Source organism: Chinchilla lanigera, unplaced genomic scaffold (genome assembly GCF_000276665.1).
Source record: "Chinchilla lanigera isolate Chin_1 unplaced genomic scaffold, ChiLan1.0 scaffold00086, whole genome shotgun sequence".
Classification (NCBI taxonomy): domain Eukaryota; kingdom Metazoa; phylum Chordata; class Mammalia; order Rodentia; family Chinchillidae; genus Chinchilla; species Chinchilla lanigera.
The window spans coordinates 4,695,881-4,712,383 of record NW_004955487.1 but is presented as its reverse complement, the minus strand read 5'-3'; the positions used below and the strand labels follow the sequence as shown (position 1 = coordinate 4,712,383).

Below are 16,503 nucleotides of genomic sequence, written 5' to 3'. Positions count from 1 at the left end.
TGTGTGTCATGGATGCAGTGGCTCATTGTGGAGGCCCTGGGTGGAGGGTATCATACATGGGCACCCTCTACAACCATCCATGAGATGCTGTGTTTCTTCCATCTCTACTACCATAGTAGTAGTGTATTGATTCCTCCTGCACTCCTCCTGCATTCCAGGCCTGCACTGTTTCACTCATCCTGGGTAATCCAGGCCTCCTGCGCTTGTGGTTTGCTGGCATTGAAAGTCTAGGTGTTGAGACAGAAGATCCTGGAGATTTTGGGGTGGCAGCACACTTCATACCTGCACTTTACACTTCATATCTGCATTCCCTTCACTCAGCTTGACACCTAAAAGTGCTGGGGTCTTCTCAGCTGCCTTGATAGCTGAGTTAAATAAGAAGCCCAAGGAGTCATTATCGAGTCATTTCCCCCCAAACTAGCAGTGTTTCCTTTTGGCCTGGAAACCAGTTGTCCTTGTCAGCGGTTGTTGGATGCTTGAAACTGAGCTGGAAATCCTTCCTGTAAACTTGGTCACACTTTCATCGACAGACAGTAACTAAGTCTTTGAGCCCACGTGTCTGTCTCAAGGACAGAGTGACACGGAACATAGATCTGAAACCAGACTTCTGACAGAGGAACAGACTAGACCAGGTATGATGGTATTTTTTCTCTTTGACTTTGCTGTTTAAAACTGCCCTGCCTTTGGCTGGAATAATTTCCCTTAAACTTTCTCATGAACTCTTTGTGGATCCAAGGCACCATCCTCTGGACCCTGCAGGACTCCAGAAAGGGGACAATTTCTACTTGTCTTTGTGTTTTACATGCTCTGTGTGATCCTTAGCTGATGTGGCTCATGGATTGGATGTCAAGGAAGTCAGGAAGTAGGGGAGAAAAGGAGGATTCGAGTGAGGGAGGGACAGAGGGAAAAAGGAAGGAAGGAAATACAGAAAGAAAACAAAAAGAAAAGAAAATATTCCCACTAACCTGGGAAGGAGGATTCCAGTTCTAATGGATGGGACGATGTTATCAGTGAGCCGACCCACCAGTAAAATGTTTAGTGCTTCAATGATTTAAGAAGAATTGCATTATCATAGCAAGACTGCACACTACCTCATGACTTCCGCTTGTTTGATAAGAATTAATTTCCTAGAATTTTCAATTTCTAAACTAAAAAATGCACAAGAAGTTTCTAGTTTATTGTTAAGTGCCCAGTAAGTAGAAGTAGGTAATGATATTATTATCTCTCATGTATTAAAACAAAGAATGTCTCTGATTTCTGGGTTCTTGTTTATAAAAGTGACCATGTAAATAAGCAGTAACCCTGGATACAAGAACACTGGCTCCCTAGGTATGGTTGCTCTTAATTAATTCAGCCAATATCTATTGATTACTCCCTCTTTTGTTCTCTGCTAGACTCTAGTAGCTTAATGTGAAACAAGATAGATATGCCTAGAAAAATTCAAACCAAGTTAAAAGAAAGAAGTAAGGATCCAACATAGTCAAAATCTTAAGCATGCAAAAAATAATTTTGGATGCAGAGAAAAATTGGAAATGCAAAAGAACAGGAGGGAAAAAGGGCATTAGGAAAGTATGCTTGAACAAAATAGAAAATTCATGTCATTAAAATCATGTCATTAAATTTACCCCAAATAATAAACACATGAGGAAAACACACTATACATTAAGATTAAATAATTAAAACAAGTTATTGCCTTATAGCACATTCAGTTCTAATGCTATGATATATACTTGTTGTAAATAAATTCCTTTAAAATTATGGCTATACAAAGTGTTTTGCAGTCAGCTAATGTTTAACTGAATGTTGATAACATAATTGAGAAATCCATACAAATATAAGATTAAAGTTAAACTAAAATGATGTATTAATGACTAGCAACTATTAACTGTGGGAGAGCTCACTCTTATCATAAATGATACTTTTTTTGAGATAGGGTCTCACTATTTCATTCAGACTAAAACTAGATCCATGTCTATCACCATGCACTGAATTAAAATCAAAATGGATCAAAGATCTAAATATTAAAACAGAAATAGTAAATTTACTGAAAGAGAAAATAGGTAGAAATCTTGAAGACACAGGGGCAGGCAGGGAGCTCATGAACAAAAGCCAAACTGGACAAGTGGAAGGTGCCCAGGGTGACAGGGGACAGCATGGATGGCCACTGCTGTACAGCTCATCATGATCTCTTCTTCTCGGTTTCTGGATTTTGTGGGTTTTATGTGTGCATATGTGTGAGTCCTTTCTCTTCCTGCTCAGCCTCATTTCACCCAGGACACTTGGTCATCTTTTGGGCATTGCCTATAGGCACCTTCTTTTGTGCCCCAGAGGAACTTATCTCTCCTACAGGGCCCATGCCAGGCTGGCAGACTCTGGGGTCCTCCTGTCCTCCACTTTCCAGTTTCTCTGGGCAGAAGTAGGGGAGGGAAGAAGAGCAGGCAGCCAGCCATCCACAGCATCTCTCTCATGGCTGCTGGGCAGGGGACATTCAGAGAGCTGGATGCCCTGCTTAAGTTGAAGAGAGCATTGCAAGCTGACTTCAGTCCACAGGCTCTGCCTGGCTGTGCCAATGTGCTATGTGTGGGTGCAGAGGAGGACCCACTGCATGTCACCACACCATTACAGGACATAGACGCACGAGGAGGCCTCTCTGCTGGTGGCCAGTCTTGAACCTATGGGTCCACTATACTCAGTGAAGCCTTGGTGTTTCTGGACACAGCACCACCCTTCTTGGGACCTCCTAGTGATGGCTCAGTGACTTCCTCCAGGAATGCCCTGTCATAGAAGGAGCAAGAGGGGAGGTCCAGCTCTGCTATGTGCTAACTCTGCAATTCCTCAGACCCTGAAGCCATGGCTACAACAAAAGCCACAGAAAGCAAAGTTGGGGACTCACACTGCCTGGTTTTAGAGCTCACTCCAAAGCAACATAACCAAGACAGAGATGCACCATGCAAAGGTAGACACTCACATTGATAGAAGAGGGTTGATGGTTCAGAAACAAACCCATGGAGCTGCTGTCAGCTGACTTCATCAGGGTTGTGAGGGGAAAGGGTGATATTTTTAACAAGCCACGTGGGGACAGGTGGGTAATCCTACGTAAATGACTGATTTTGGAGACAAATCTCTTACAACATGCAAAAATGAACTCAAATGAGATTGACCACCCAAGTATGAGAGTTAAAATAACAAAATCTTGGAATAAAACAGAGGAGTAAATTTTCATAACTTTGGATTCAGCAAAATATTCTTAGATATGACACCAAAATTAAGCAACAAAAGAAAAAATAAATTGGACTTTATAACTAAAGTTTTGTGCCTCAAATACACCATAAAAATGACAAACTGTGGGAGAAGAGAACATATTTACAAATCATATATTGATTAAGGGACTTCTCTCCAAAATATATGAGAAATTCTTACAACTCAATAATAAAAAGGCAGATAGCCTATTAAAAATGGCAAAGGATATAAACAGACAATTCTCCAAATAAGCTGTACAAGTCACCAATAAGCACACAAAAGATTCTCATATCCTTGGCCACCAGAGACACATAGATAAAAAGAGGAACAAGGTATCACTGGATACCACCAGCATGAGCAGAAGCCAGATGTTATGGTTTATATATAACTCATCCCCCAAAGATCCATGTGTGTGGAAGCTGAGTGGAAGCACTCATGAGGTGCTATATTCATCAGTGGATCCATCCATGGATGAATTCATGCCTGAATATGCTGTAGGAGGTGGGGCTTGGTTGGAGGTGCTCACTGGAAGGATGTATTCTTGTCCTCAGCTCCTCCCTTCTCTCTCTGCTTCCTGGCTGCCGTGACATGAATAGCTGTCTTCCTCCATGCTCTTCTGCCATGATGTTCCTGCCTTGGGGTCAGCTAACCATGGACTGAACCCATTGGAAACTGTGAGCTAAAATAAACCTCTCTTGCTTTAGGTTTTGGGTGTTGGGTATTGTGTCCCAGGAACTAGAAAGTGGTTGAGACATCCGAAGTGAGATGGTAGGTAGGTAGTGAGCATCCCTGACGATGTGGAGAAGTCAAGGTCCTTAAGCACTGCTGGGAGACATTCCACATGGCAAGGCTATTTCAGAAAACAATGTGGCAGCACTTTAATGATTCAACAAAGAGTTACAGCACTGCCCAACAATTTTACTCCAAGGTAAGAGGTGGGAACCTGTCCATGCAAACACACACATAGGATGCTCATTCCAGCACTACTTATACCAGCCAATGTGTAGAATCAGTTGACAGTGCTCCCAACAGATGAGTGAATATTCAACCTCACAAAGGCAGGAAGTACTGACAACTGCTACAAACTCCAACCTTGATGCATTGCAAATTTGAAAAGATTATGCTAAGAGAGATTCAGTCCCAAAAGATCACATATTATAGGATCACCTTTATAGAAATTGTCACGAATAGAGAAATGTATAGACAGAAGGTAGATCAGTGGTTGATTGGGGCCAAAGGAGTGAGGTGATTAGGGGCTCAATGGCTAAAGGCTGTGGGGTTGCTTTTGCTTTGGACTTTATTTTTTGAGACAAGGTCTTCCTATTAACCCAGGCTGGCCTTGAGCTCTCTATGTAGCCCAGGCTGGCCTTGAACTAGCAATGATTCTCCTGCCTCAGGTTTCAGAGTACTGGGAATATAGGCCAGTGCCACCATGCCTAGCAAGGGTGTGAGATTTCTTTCTGAGGGGATAAAATGTTCTAAAATGTATGGGAGATGCTTGTACATATCTGTGAATGTATTAAAACCCATGGAATAGTTTCAATGGGTAAATTTTATAGTATATGAATTATATCTCAATAACATTAGAAATACTTCTAAGACACTCTAAGGGATACTCAGGTGGTTCAGCGAATGGGCCCAAACTTCCTGAGCAAGCCCCATTCCTACCTCTGATGCACTGACTCAGTGATCCTCGGGCATCAGGTCGTCCCTAGAGAAGCCCTGGGCGGCTGCCGTGGTGTACTGCAGGAAGCCCACACATCACTATTCCTGTTAGCGCCATTAAAGTGCTCAAGGATAAAGGACAGTTCTCACAAGGAAGAGGAGAACCCTGCTGGCTGGGTGGTGGGCCCAAGGTGGTTCCCCATACTCTGCAGGCCTGCTGCCTTCTTCCCTGCTGCCTCTGCAGACTTTTACCCATGTATTTGACTCAGCCTGCAGGTGAGTCACTCCCACAGAGACCCTTTACCACACTGGTTTTGTTAAGAAGCATCTGTGAAAAAACATCAAAACATTTGATTTCCCTGGAACTCTATATATGTGACTGGGATTTTTTTTTTTTTTTTCAGTACTAGGGATTGAATCCAGGGTCTTTGTACTAATCTACACCTGTAAGCCCTTATTTTAATTTTTTTTATTATCTTTGAGATAGGGTCTTACCAAGTCACTAAACTGCCCAGGCTGGGCTCAAACTTTCCATCCTCTGCTTCAGCCTCCCAGAGAGCCAGGATGTAGGCTTGCATCACAATGCCCCGATATTTGATGCCTGTGCCTTTTTTCTCTGAACCAAATTGCCTAGTAAATAATAACTACCTGTTAAGGAGGCCAAGGCTGCAGCCCTGCCGCACCTCCTAAATGAAAATGAACATGTTTGAGAGCAAGCACCGTGAGCCCTGGGGTTGCTTCTGTTTCCACCCTGGGGTGGGATGTGTAGGAATCCTGTTTTCTCCCAAGCAGCTGGGGAGAGGTGAGCTGCTTCTATCGAGTGGCAGAGTGGGGATTTAATGCTTTAATAATCAGCCCCCGTACTTCTGAGCCACCTCTGGGGGTGTCTCCAGGTTCCTCCAAACAGCGATTTAATTAATGCTCACAGCAGCCCAGAGCTCTGGGTAAACATGATAATCCACCCTCGCCGCTAACAAGAGGAAGGAGTGCAGCAGAGCTCAGCGGTCTGCAGACAGAGGCTGGGCAGGGCCTGAAAAGTGGCTGTTGATGCCAGAAGGTCTCTGTCTCCTTCCTCTGGCTACTCTTGGCCTTAGGGACAGAGGCTGGCCAGCATTGCTCTGGGTCCAGGGTGGGCTCCAGCCTTGTTTCTGTTCATAGACCACCCAAGGGTTTGGACCCAGCTTGAGCTTCAGAAAACAGAGGAGATGCGTTCAGGACAAAGACGGCCAGCAAAGCTGGGCAGCAAGTGTCCATGATGGAAAGACTGAAGGAAATTAGGACTCAGAGCTCAGGGAGGAATATTAAGAAATAGGGGCAAGGCTGAGGTGGGAAGATTGTCAAGTGAGGCCAGCCTGGGATACATAGTGAGTTCAAGGCCAGTCTGGATTACATAGTGAGACCCTATCTCACGAAACCAACCAAACTGAACCAAACCGAACCAAACTGAACCAAACCAAACCACAAACAACAACAACAACAACAAAATCACATACATAAAGAGAGAGATTTGGACAGGGCTAGGCAACCATCAGAATCATTCCCAGTTTTCAATGCGGTCTCTCCCCGGAGTGGGCACGTTCACGCTGAGGAACCAAGTGTGCTGTCGGAGCCTGTCATAAACCTGCCTGTGGACTTGGCAGAGGATGGCCCCAGTCGTGCGCACTGGACAAAGGCTGCTCCAGGAAACTCTGGGCCTCTGGGGATTCAGTGCCGGCTCTGTGGTAAGGATGAGGAGTGAAACGTGTGTACAGCTGGATGTTGTTTCCCTGCACGTCACAGTCATACAAAGCCAGCACAGCAGGAGGGCGCTTGTCACTACCTGTCATTGTGCTTTAAAGACAAGAGCCTGAGTGGAGGGAACCCGGGTGCCCTGGATCATATCACCGTCTCTGGGCCTGTACCTGCTCCACTGTAAATAGGATTGGGACTGGACTTATCTTGGTACCATTGGGCCGAGTGCGCAGCAGATCTGAGGCTGCCAGATGCCACATGGGGACTGTATGACAGTCAGAGCTGTTGTGGCCTCATCTCTGTTCCAGAGAATGGGAGCAGGTGATGGCTGGCCACATGCAGGCAGGAGCGTGTCCCACGCATCTACCAGGCAGCGTCTGTCTCACGCTGTCAGTTGTTTGTCCTGTCACTGTCCGTGAAACAACCTCCTGTCTATGACTCCTGCAAGGTCAGAGACCAGCACAGCACTGGGGCGCCAACAGGGTATGACTCCCAGCCACGCGGAGACCTGGTCAGAGGCAAGCACCAGGGCTCAGTGCAGCTGAGCCTGTGACCTCTGCATGCCAGGCGGTGCTTGGGTCCTGCTGACACAGCTGTGATGGAGCCAGACGAGTCACTGTCCCCAGGAGATCAGCGCCCAGGCAGAGGGGACACAGTAATACACAGATGCCTGGTACATGCGCAGGAGAGGTGCCAAAGAGCAGGGGGCAGAGCACAGAGGACCAGGACAGTGAGTGACGCACAGGTGACTTGAGCATCAGGCTCATGACAGGGCCTCCTCCTTTCTGCCTTCTGAAGCCCAAGCACTGCTGGCATTTGCCTCTGTGGCTCCCAGCGGCCGTGGCCGTGTACTTCCTATCTGGAACTGGCTCTGTGGCCACACGCAAGCCCAGTGTCCCCATCTAGCAGGACTCTGTGCTGCTTCTATGTTGGGGACAGCTCCTGGAGGGAGGAACAGGTTTAAAAGCAGGACTTGATACACAGGGATGAAAGTGCTACTTAGAACCAAGAGTCAGAGAAAAACTGCCTTCGTGGCAAGGAAACAGCAGACGAGTCACTGACAGAGCTGTCCACATGCCCACACATGTCTGCATTCATTTAGGTCACGCGAAAACAGGAGGGGCTGAGAACCAGCCATCACAGACACCGGTGTGTGGACTCCCTGCCAATCTCAGTCCCGGCGTTCTGACACCAGCCGGCCAGGACACGGCTAATTAAAGCAGAACCTCGTCCACTTCATGCGGGTTTCACCTCTCAGATGGCAATTAGAAGTGTCTACCTGCTCAAATCTCAGTTTCAAGGAAGCAACATTGAAGTCTTGCTAATAATTGAGTCCAGAGACCCCCCGACAGCTGGCTGCTTCCCCTTGATGCTGGCGGGCGGACAGCCTTCTGTGTACCTGGGTGAGAGAGGCCTGGGAGATTGTTTTATTCATTGACCCCCGGGATTTGGCACTGAAAGTCACCTCAGTGAGACCATGGTCCCCTCCTCCTGCGTGGGGGAAGTCAGTGGCTCCAGAGCCCACCTGAAACTCTTTCTTCCCTGCAGCACCTCTATTTTTTCAGCTTTGCAGAGGTTATTCAGGAGAAGGGGAACTGAATACAATTTAAAATCCTAAACCTGAGAGCTGGGCATGGTGGTGCAGTCATGTAATCTCATCATACAGGAGATGGAGGTGGGAGGATTGCTACAGGTTTGAGGCCATCCTGGGCCAAGCTGGAAAACAGTGGGACTCTGCCAAAACAAAACAACCTAAACACTGGGCAGGTGAGTGATGGACGAAAAAAATTCACTGACTTCATAGTACAAAGATGCTCCAAGACACAGCCTGGTTCCTACAGAATCTCCCTGCCTTTACTTGAGTGCTGAGTCCAGACCGCCTTTACAATGTGGGGACAACAATATCTTCCTATTAGGTTGTTCCATGTATTGAGCAAGGGAATGCACAAAATACCCTGCACACAACTGGTGCCCAGTAGGTGTGTCCTTTTTCCTCAAATAAAACAAGTAATTACTATGAAGACTCCGTGGTAATGTATAAGTGTTGATGCTGTAATTTTGAAGAGCTTGTAAAATTATATTTATAGTGTGATTGTAACCTAAACTCACAACGGACACCAGCAAATATGAGCAAAAAATACATACAGATGTTAACACCTGTCATTCCACTGTGCGATTTTGGAATAGGTGATTTTACCTTCCAAATTTTCTCTACCATTCTTCAGTTGCATTCCTAAGCCAGTATTGATGACAACAATATTACCAGTTTTGAAAGGGCCCTCAAATATTGAATAAATATTCTGCTAATGTTATGTTCCAAGTAAAAAGGGAAATGTACTTGCAAGTCTCTTTGTCTTAATAATGCTCATCTAATAATATGGGAGTGGTCTGCATTGTTCTGTTTAGTTAGGACTTCATTTTTACGGGGGACATAAAAGGAGTGAAAACACTGTGTGTCTTATTTTATATGCATGCTATGCTTAAAATATATACTATACACTTGCATAAACGCCTTTCCAAATACTTCCCATAGCTTTGTCAGTAGGATGCTGTAGGAATTATCCTGCTACTAGAAGGCAGAACTCCAATTCCAACCTATCTCCCCTGCAGCCCACTTGTGTTCTAGGAAAGTTGTGGGATTTGGCTTGGAGCTGACTTTTCAGGAATGATATAAACCCAAGTAGCACAAATGAGAACCCCCTAGAATTTCTGTCTGTATTTTTCCAAAGAACAGTACTCTCTATCACAGAAAAATAAGTTGCACTCAAACAAACACAGGTACAAAAGATCGCACACATATCCCCCTCTTAGAAATTAATGACACACAAAGAGGCTTAAAGACCCTAAAAACCCCTTCATTAGAAATGACAAAGAATGTACCTTCACTGACATTCTGAGCATAACTGACAACTACTCTCTTTCTTTCTTCCTTTCTCGCCATTTTTTCCTTCCTGTCTTTCTTTCTTTATTTCATTCTCTCTTAATGCAATGTGAGTTTAAGCAATGCTGGGATAAAGAGTCTACAAAGCATATTTTGGGGAGCATGGGTTCTTCCACAAATAAAAGCTGCCCGTGCTTCTTTGCTAATTCTAGGACTCTTGAGTTTCACTTGGTTTGAGAATAGCGTCTCATTCAGAATGAATGAGCGAGGCTGCTATACCAGGAAGACTTTGACTGCAATTTTTCTTTTCAGCTTATTTACACTTTATCAGAGCGAAAAGTTCAGTGGCCCTAGTTGAGCACTGATCAAAACCTGGAGCTGGTGGGCCACTGGCTGATGTCACTTCATGCCCAGGTGCTAAGGCTACTAACCTGAGTCCAGCTTCCTTCTGGATGTCTTACCTAAGCCAGCACAGGGGCCTTTTGTCCCCACACTTTCCTCCTGCTGCAGGACTGGCGCTTTTTGGGAGGAAAAGGAATAAAGGATGGATGAAAAGACTCAGTTTAAACAGTGACATCTGAGTGTCCTTCTCTCTGCTGACCTTGGGTGTATTCGCAAATGCTTTCCCATCTGAGGAGCCAAGTGGACCATGGCGCAGCAGGTGTTGTGTGAGACTTGCTAGAGTCCATCAAACACAGAGACCTGCTGTGTTCCCAGTTTCCTCCTGTGTGCAACTGCTTGCTTCCAGGGTGGCAACTGCATGTTTATTTATTGTGTATTCTTCAAAGTTTTGTGCGCCTAGAGTCCATGTGCTGTTTTCTCCAAGTGCCAGCTTTGAGAACACGTTACTCTAAGGGAGGCAGACATCTGTTGCTTGTGCCTGTGCATAAGCACCCATGCTCCTGGTTGGGTTTACTCCTCCCCACACGTGTCTTCATTGTGCACACTCAGTGCACAGCCTATTTTTCACAAGCGACTCACAGACAGCACCCGGGAAGCACAGTGAGACAGGGTGAATGTCATTTTGGTGGGATGTAATCTCAGGGGCAGGAAGACTCTGATATCCATCTCGTACTGGAAATTTCATTTTAGAGACAGATTTTGGTCTTTTCAAACAAATTTACTTTTAATCAACAGAATTACAGTTGTTTCCATTTGTGGGGTCTGGTGTGACTTTTTCAGCTACATATACATTGTAGAATGAGCCCATCAAACTAATGAACATAGTTATCACCTCGTCCCCATCTCTCTTGTGTGTGAGGGTATTGAAACCTTTCAGAAAATTTGAAATACACACTGTGTTGTTACAGCCATCATGTGGGGCAACAGATCTTTGGATTTGATCTTCCCATGTAAGGAAACCCTGTACTCTTTGATCAGGGTCTTCAGTGAGCACTTATCTACTTCCTGTGCCCACTCTGGGGCACTCATGCTGCTCACTCTTCCGCGATAAGCTTAGTGCACTGCAAAGCCCACCCACAGGGTTAGTGAGTGGATATTTGTCCTTCAAACTCCTGAGAGGTAAGAAAGAGGCCTGAGCAGGACCAGTACTTCCCAGAGCCCCTGTCTCACTGTCCCGAGGGGGAGCATCCCTCTTGTCATTTTTTGTTGGACTCTGAGGCCCGTGGACCCCCAGGAGACAAGCCCGATGTTTGTGCAGAAGCTAAGACAGAGGGTTGCTTGGTGCCAAGTTCCAGAAAGAGAGAGGGTACCTCCTGGGAGGGCCCTGCTTTTACCATCCCCTTGCCCAGAGGAGTTACATGTGCCAGAGAAACAGAGGTACTGTCGGTTAAATAGGAGGAGGGGAGGGTGTGACTCGGGGTGGCACCATCATCCCAGTTCAGTACAGCAGATTCTGCTGGTTTCCAGACCAGGGAATGCTCATTACCTCTGCATCTCACAGGCAGGAATGAGTTCTGGATACTTCGAGACGAGGTCAGGTTACACATCCAAGGTCATTTGGCCAAGAGATCAAATTTGGCATCCAAGCCAGGGTTCTGACCCAGGTACACTGATGCTCAGTGGCCATGCATATGTGGTTGGGGTCGTGAAATCAGACATCATACAGGACACTGCTGCGGCTCTGGCCAGCCTTCCCATCTCTCCCTCCATGAGGTGAACCCTTCCTTTGGGCCTGCTGCAGCCCCTATGATGTCTAGTGCGTATACTCTTGGCTTACACTCAGGACTGTCGCACTCCACGGACCATGCAAAGGCCCAGTTGTGGCGACTTGTGTCCGAGCATGCTGCCTCTGCTACCTCCTCTGTCCTTCTCTAGGACTTTGCTCATGGCACCTGTCACCTTCTGATTACACTGTTTATACAAGTATCCTTTCTGCGTATTCAATCTCTCCATATTATGCATGCAGCAAATAGTTCCTCTCCCAGATCATCAATGGTTTCTTACTTTGCTCATAAGCTTTTCTGGTGCCAACATTTTACACTTTGATATAGCTGTATTCATCAGCCCCCCCCTTTTTTTTACATATCCTACATTGCTTTTTAAAACATTCTTTCAAAAACAGTGTCTTACTATGTTTTCCAGGATGGCCTTGAACTTTTTATGTAGCCCTGGCTGTCCTTGAACTTGCTGTGATCCTTCTGTCTCAGCCTCCTGAGTGCTGGGATCATCCCTATGCACTGCCACTCCAAATTCCATAAATTCTACTTTTCATGCTGTATCTAAGGCTTTTCCTACTCTGAGGTAAAAGACATAATCTAGGATTTTCTCCTAATCCTTATCTCTTAAAGAATAACATTATCTCCAAAATAATGATGTTCCATACCTTCTTATCTTTAAAATAATATTTGATTTTAAAAATGTTCATCTTCAATTACCTCAGGTTTATGTGAGATCTAGAGAGAGAAGGAACCTAGCTGGCTAGCATAGCTGCAATGAGCGCAGCACCGCCGCCCAGGGAAGCCCCTCTCAGCTCAAGGACCTCACGTCTTGTAACTTGGTGCCTCCCCTGGCCGCTGTGATAGAGCCCTAGGGGCCCTGGGAAGGTTTGTGTCCTCAGAGCATCAAGACGGACGACCATGCTGCACAGATGAAAGACTTTCTAAGGATGTGTTATGGTTTTGATCTGGAACATCCCCCTAGAAATCTCCTGGGTTGAAGCTGAGTGGAACACTGCTGGGTTCATAGCTCAATGCACGATCATGAGGTGGGGCCTGGTCCCAAGAGCTGAGTCCCCGGGGGTGAGACTTGGAAGTTTGTGTCTCTCTCCCCGACTCCTCCCTTCTCTCGGCTTCCTGGTAGCCGTGATGTGAGCAGCGCTTCTCCACTTTGCCCCTTGGCCATACCGTTTCTGTCTTGAATCCAGAGTATGGATCAAAACCTCTAAAAACCGTGAGCCCAGATGAACCTCTCCTTCCATAATTTGTGGCTGTTGGGTATTTTGTCTCAGCAGTGAGAAAGGGACAAAGACAAGAAGGGACATTTGGGTACCACTGGAAGGACCAGGTCTGCTGAAAGCCAGCACAGGTGTTTCCACACTGAAGACCCAGCAGGTGCAGAGCTCAGGAGTGAGGGCTGGTTACAGGGGCAGAAAGGAGGTGTGGACTGGGGTTTCAGAGTGTGGGGAGTGGGCATCCTGAGATCAGGTTGAAGAGCATGATTGTCATGCCCATTTGGGCTTCTGATGCCCTAGTCTGGGGCCCAGGTTTTAGTCTGTGTAGTGCTTATTATAGGACTGTAACTAGGGGAGTGAGAGATAGAGTTTATTTATATACCGACCCCCACTGCCTGGTCTTGCAGGTTCCATCTGGAAAACAGATGGTGAGGAGCACCAGTAGTTAGGGACACATTTCTTAGGAAATAGGTCGTTTTTCCCACTCTGAGAGCCTGCGATCTTCAGATGCTTGGAGGCGGGGCAAGGGACGTGATTTAGGTTTACATTCATTAACTATGCAAGTCCATGGAGATCCTGCCCGGACCAGGACTCTGTTGATGCAATCGACATTCACGAAAGTAAGTAGCAGTTCCAAAACTGCGCAGTGTGTAAGCAGGTGCAGGATGGACTGAGACCCTCAGAGCTGTGTTCGAGGGAAACTTTCAGGCAGCTGTCTTCATTTCCCTTGAGCACGCTGGCACTGTTCTTTGGTTGCCAAAGGAATCGCCTCAGAATGTTGGTTCAATATGGCCTTCCTTTAACCTGGCAACCCCACAGGCATGCGTTTACTCGTACTATGTAGGATGCCTTCCAAATTGGAAGAGGATTTCTGCCAGGGAACAAGTGGCACTCTTCTCTGCAAACAGTGTCCCAGCGAGCTCTGGCACCTACACCCGCATGGTCTGACAAATGGTCTGTGCCACTCTGTGCTGGGTAGTGTCTTCCTACACAAACTTAAATGTTCCTTGCTTTTCAGGGGGCAGTTCTTAGCAGGCTCACGGTGCCATAGTACTCATTCAGAATAGTCTTTGAGCAAATTGCAACAAACACAACCCTTAATGATGATAGGACAGATATCAAGAGATATTTTTGTCTTTTCTTCCCCAACTGTCAACCTCTCAGACACTGGAGTCAGAAAAACATACAATACGCTGATGTATATTGTCAATTCATTTTTACCTACCTCAAAATAATTATTTTTCAGCCTGCAACTTGATACAATCTAATTGATCAAATATGGTAGCAGATGAATTATCTGCTCATCTGGGAATAAACACCAATAGGGCCATTCCATCTTAAAGGACCACTACCATCCAGGAATTGGCCAAGAGCACTTGGAGGCTAGTGTGTCATTCATAACTAGGGCTCACTCACAGGACTCAAAACTGGGTAATTTTCTCTACCATCTCCAAAGGAAATCATCTTAGAGACATAGGATTTGCTTGCCACACTGCTGAAGGGATGATGCTAACCTTTTTGCCAATGATATATTTCACCCAATGTAATTGTCATGGGTTGAATTTTTTCTTCAAAAATTCTTATTTTGAAGTCCTAATCCTGCTAACTCAGAACATGACCTTAATCTGGGATAGAGCCTGTTGGGGTTTGTACATGATGTTCTCTCTGAAGTTTATGTTTGGACCAAACCACCAAGGTGATAGTATGGAAAGATGGGGCATCTGGGAGGTGGCTTGGTCACAAGGAGTGAGCTCCTTTAGCTTCTCTACCTTCCGCCATGTGAGGATAGAAGGCTCCTCCTGTCTTTGGAGAATTTAACCTTCTCTGAACATCAACCATACTGGTGACCTTATCTTGGGTTTCCCAGTACACACAAGTGTGAGAAAATAAATTTGTGTTCCTAATAAGTTCTCCAGACTCAGGCATTTTGTTGTAGCAACACAAATGAACCAAGGCTAATTCAGATATAATTAGTTAAATGAGGTCATATGGAATATCCACCATACTATGATATGGTGGATATTCTCACAAAAGGGAAATCTGGACACACATGCACAGGCAGAAAAACCACATGAAGATCAAGGCAGAGGTTGGAGGATGCTCTTTTAGGCCAAGGAATGCTAAAGACCCCTGGCAACAGGCAGCTGCAGAAAGACCTGGGACAGTTTATCCCTCACAGGGATCTTGAACTTCTGATTCCACAACTGTGTGGAGTAGCCATGTATTGCTCGAGTTCCTGTCTGTGAGTTTGTTACAGAAGCCCTAGAAATGTGTGATCTTGTCTGTCCTCTCTTAAAGGCTCTGCTTAGGAAGGTGCTCAACACCATGTGTCACTCTTACTTTATTATGGCCTGGTGTCAGTGTACTCAGTGGCTGCCTCTTTGACAGACTTGGCATCTCGATGGCAGTGAAGGTCAAGTGGTCATGGCTACATGCTGGACATGGCCTGTCCTACTGGGATAGCCCACCATGTAGAGGGACTAGACAGTTGTGAAAGTGCCCATTTCCTGTCAGATGGATACCGCTGAGCCTCTAGGTGGAATCCAAAGTCAAAGTCAAGTGGGTATTGACTTCTCTAATAAGTCCGTGAGTGTTGGAAGGGAGCAAGTGTGGGGCAAAACCATAGCTATGGACTAGAAACATATTGGAGATTAAATCAGACAGTTTTAATGTGATCCCCAGGCAATGACAAGGTACAGGGTACCTTGATGGGGGAAAAAAGAATGTGTAGAAGGAAATTCCCAATGCCTACTTCAGAGGGTCCTAGAGAGGTGATTCCCTGGGTCCTTCCTTCCTGATCTTAAAGGACCCAGAGATTGGAGTCCTGTCCTGTTAGCATTGTGAGTTTGGGATTTCTCCAGAATCCCCAAGTACCAAGTTGCTGGTAGGAAGGGAGCTGAAAAGCTGCTTGGTGAATTTCTTCTGCCCCTGAGCAAGTTTCCCCTTTCCTTGACCCAGGACTCAGACCACCTATGGCCCTTTGATAAGGGGTATCTCTACCTCATTAACTTGCTGTCACTGCTCAAAATTAAGGTCAATAGGAAGCTTTTCGTAAGGTGAGACCATCCTTTGGGGACAGTCAGAAGGCAGTGATAAGATTACACATTACTCATGGCACTCGGTACCTTTTAAAATGGGCTAATTTTAAAGCCCCCTTGATTAAAACAAAAATTCAGGGCAGAATTATTTTGTCAGCTTGCTTTCTTTATATGTGGAAAACTTGGATTCTCTGCAGAGAAGACATTTTAAATGGATTTTAAAATACTTCTCTGAAAACAAATGCCAATTTCAAATAATTCTGAATTTTTTTATCATGACTATAATCTAAAAATTAACATATTTTATCTACCTTCTGCCACTACTCTTACTAAAATTATTTTCTCAAAAGTCACCCAAATCTACCAAATCCAGGAGCACTTTCTTGTTCTGCTTTGTTCTTCCTGTGGTATTTGATCAGCTTGGCCCTTTTACTGGTCTTTACTTTCTGTTCGCCTCTGTCTCGGGTGATTCTCTCGATCACTGTCGAGTGACTCTTTCTCCCCTCCCCCCCAAACTAAGATGTTCCCAAAATTCTTTTCGGATTCTTCACTTTCATCTTTGGCAATTTCATCTGTGACATGAATTTAACTTTCCC

General features: G+C 45.6%; 1 protein-coding gene across 12 annotated transcripts in view; it reads right to left on the bottom strand.

Annotated features, from left to right (window-relative positions):
- Myt1l (myelin transcription factor 1-like) overlaps window positions 1-16,503 on the bottom strand; it is a 398,225-nt gene that overhangs the window by 142,986 nt on the left and 238,736 nt on the right. The gene's annotated exons all lie outside the window — the stretch shown is intronic.